The sequence below is a fragment of the Octopus bimaculoides genome, chromosome 2 (assembly GCF_001194135.2).
Source record: "Octopus bimaculoides isolate UCB-OBI-ISO-001 chromosome 2, ASM119413v2, whole genome shotgun sequence".
Lineage (NCBI taxonomy): Eukaryota > Metazoa > Mollusca > Cephalopoda > Octopoda > Octopodidae > Octopus > Octopus bimaculoides.
In genome coordinates, this window is record NC_068982.1 from 160230816 (window position 1) to 160234924 (window position 4109).

Here is a 4109-nt window from a genome sequence, read left to right on the forward strand (position 1 = left end):
TTTTTTTTTTTTTTTTTTCCTTCCTTCCCCCTCCCAAAAAGAAAAGCTCTACATTGTATTTGTCCCATCTTCATTGAGCCCTGTGTGGCTAATAAAAGAAATGTATCTATCTATCTATCTATCTATCTTTCTAACTAACTAACTAACTAGCTAGCTAATTATCTGTCTGTCTGCCTTTCTGTCTATCTGTTTGTCTATCTATCTATCTATCTATCTATCTATCTATCTATCTATACATACATACATACATACATACACACTCACATACATACATACATACATACATACATACACACTCACATACATACATACATACATACATACATACATACATACATACATACATACATACATATATGCCTGCCTACTATTTCTCTATTTCTCTAACTATATGAAAGGCAACGAGGCAGGGTGAGGCTGAGTGATTGAGAGATGCTCTTCGTGAAGCGATTTCACGATGACTTTCTGCCGTCACTACACTATGACAGTCTTTTTCAATCTGCATGATTACGATACTAAACATTAAACGCTACCTACAAATCTATCAAGTAGTTTTACTTCTATATTTCTTTCATTGCATTGATATGCGTTTGAGGTAAACTAAACGACATACAGTATATTCTCAGTCAGAAACATACATGAGTAGAGGCTTGGCGATTTTTATACTGTAATGCGTACAGGAGTCAGAAAAAAATCCCAAATCAATTTTCTCCTCTGTTATATATGGAAAAAGTTTCTGACCATATAGCGATTATCATTTCGATTAAATTTCCAACGATCGAACAGTTTATTCTATTACTTCAAACTGGTAGCAATAGTAACCTAATTTCTTTCAAATTCCACTGTGCAACCTAAATAAAAAGTGACACATATTGTATTTAAAAAAATATGCAGTTTGGAGGTAGAAAGCCTTTGACTATTAACAAAACAACGAGATATTTTTTTTATGGTGACACGCACATTTCAATTTTTTATTGTTTATAATAACATTTTTCATTATGAATATTTTGGGATAGCTTATCCAAAATTAATGCCATCAGTCAACTCCTAGTGAACTAAAAACGATATGTAAAATAGTTAGAAATATATACTTTACTTTTAGGCTATATTCGAAGCGAAATGTTTCTGGAAGTTACAATATTGCTAACTTGATATGAAAATAGTTTCCCATTAAACGAAAACGATCGGTTTCAGGTTTTAAAATCACTATTTGGCTTCGTTTGCTTTTTATCTAAGACTGCTTCATGGCTATAACTAAGATAATATGATGGCAAATGACGAGTGTAGAAAAATAGCTCTTGATAAATGCGCTTTGAATGTAAGTATTAAAATATGATATGGGCACATAACATCTAAAATTATTGAATATTCTTTGAAGAAATATGCGCAAGTATTAATCTTTTAAAGTATTTTATATTTTTAAGACTGACGTTATTCAATCTCTTTTATTGCAGCGACAGAGTGAAGAAGAATATACAAGAGGACTGGAGAGAACCAACGTTAATAATATATTTTGTCTTTTTTTATTATTTATAGTTTTATTAATGTGCAACAGCTTTTACATGTCAATTACGTTTATATATGATTTGCAATGACCAAGTTGCGCCTAGTTCAGAGAAAACGTGATACGAGAATTAATGTTTTTTTTTTATGCTTTAGATCATTTACAATGTTCAATGCTACAAAGTTACCTAACAGTTAATGATAATCGAATATGCTATCCGTTCTAAGATATTTCATTTTTCGAAGCACCTAATCCTCCTTATTTGCCAATTTGGTATTAATATATAAATTTTATTTGAACAAACACGCTAAAGTTTATTCAAATTCTTAATCATGGCTATACTTTTTAATGTTTCATAAAAAAATGTCAAGACATTTGTTGCTAATGCGTGCTATTGATTAGTATTACATATATTATGTATAATATGAATAAATGAACACATTTATTTTTATAAGTTCAGCAAAGATTTATATATTTAATGAAAGTCATCAAATATCTAAATTACACATATTAATCTAATGATGAGACATTAGCTAAACGGTAAACATAATTTTATTCAAATTCTTACTTGATGTTCTTGTCATAATTAAAACGCTAATCTTTGTTGGCAATTCAGTTGAAACTTCTGTAAGGACGACAAAATCTATATTCCAGTAAAATCAAAATATTTTCTGAGTTGCCTGCTTTTATTATTGAAATTATAAAAATTATATTGGTTTCAAATTTTGGCACAAGGTCAGCAAGTTCGATCACACTAACCCCAGTGTTCAACTGGTACTTATTTTATCAATCTCGAAATGATGAAAGGCAAAGTCGGCCTCAGCGGAATTAAACTATAAATTAATATTAATATTCTCCTTAAGCTGACAGAATTGTTACCGCACCGGAAGAAATGTTTAGCGGCATCACTTCTGGTTTTAAGTTTCTGAGTTCGAATGCCACATATGTCGACTTTGCCCCTCATGCTTTCGGGGTTGATAAAATAAGTACTATTTGAACACTGGGATTGATATAACCGATTTAACCCCTATCCTGGACCTGCTGGCCATGTACGTGATATTGATATTTTCCTTTGTGTTCCACGCTATTTGTAATAATCATATTCTTCTGTTTGAAATATGTTCTACTTACTAGGGTTTTTTTAAATAATAGAACAGTCCCATCATATTTTCAGGCTTTTGGAACTTGCAGAAATTGAAGGAGATGGTGCATAGCCTGATCATCAGCAAGAAAAAAACTGAGTGGAAAAGCAGGGAAGCCAAGTTTTGAGCCGAATGCTTTCACATTTCCCTGAAGAACCCGTTCCTTTTAACAATACCGATTATTTGCGTGTCAGTGAAGCTCTCTCGAAAATACGTGCTGGGGTCAATTCGATCAAATAAAATTCATCCAAACACTTATGAGTATTTGTATACTGCCAACTTAACGTGACAGTCCCAATAAGGGAATATACTACTGCTGTTTAGCCCTAGGAAGCCAGACCTATTAGGCCTTGACACACTTTCTGTGCCCTTATCTTTAGGAAGGGAGACAAACTCCTCCAGCCAGCCCAGCCAGCCCAGCCTGCATTCAGGGACATGTTTCTGAGTCTTTGCTCGTCATCAGCCTGAAGTAGCATGACCGGCTAGCTGAAGAAATCTGTCTCAGCTTCGTAAGGATATACTATTTCAGTGAAATACTATCCACTGGCTGGGCTGACTGGAGGAGTTTGTCTCCCCTTCGTAAGGATAAGGGCACAGAAAGTGTGTCAAGGCCTAATAGGAAGCGGTCTGGCTTCCTAGGGCTAAACAGCTGTAGTATATTCCCTTATTGGGACTGTCACGTTATGTTGGTAGTATACAACTACTTTATCGCATCACTACTGCTTAAGTCTCTCTGAGAGATTTAGAAATTCGTTATTTCTAACTTATGAGTATGTTCTGTAGCAAAGATAATCACGTGCGCTCTTCGTCCTACTTACGGTAAAGTTGTGATAAGATAATGTAGTAATAACTATTGTTTCGTAAAAATGAAAAGTATTCAATTTAAATATGTTGTGTGCATTTTATATGGGCACGTCTTCCATGTGTGACTGACTTTGGTCTTAACTTGAGTTAAGTTGAGAAATATCGATGGTAATGAGTCAAAGCGGCAAGTCATGACCTTTTGGATATCATTATTCTGCACCATTGTACTGAAAAGCAAACTTACAAAATGTCTCCTATCAGCCTTCTTTCCTTCATATTTATTTTTTTATTGAGTTATTTTACATCACTTCAGTTTTGACAAGCTTCAAGTGCTTTCCTGTTTCTAGACTTTACAAAGGATGCATTTAATTCGGATACCTGGTCTAAAAGCTTAGAACATATCAAAATTCGATTAAGCGAACCAGGGTTGACATAATAAATCTATCAGCCACGTTGCTTACAACAGATTCTGAAAGCCTGAACAAATATTAACGTAAAAGTTTAAGTGTGATTTGAACAGTGTGAAACGACTCAGGACGTATATGCATATATAAATGTTTACATACATACATAAATACATAAACATATATATACATCAAATATATATATATATATACATCATACATATATATATATATATATATATATATATATATATA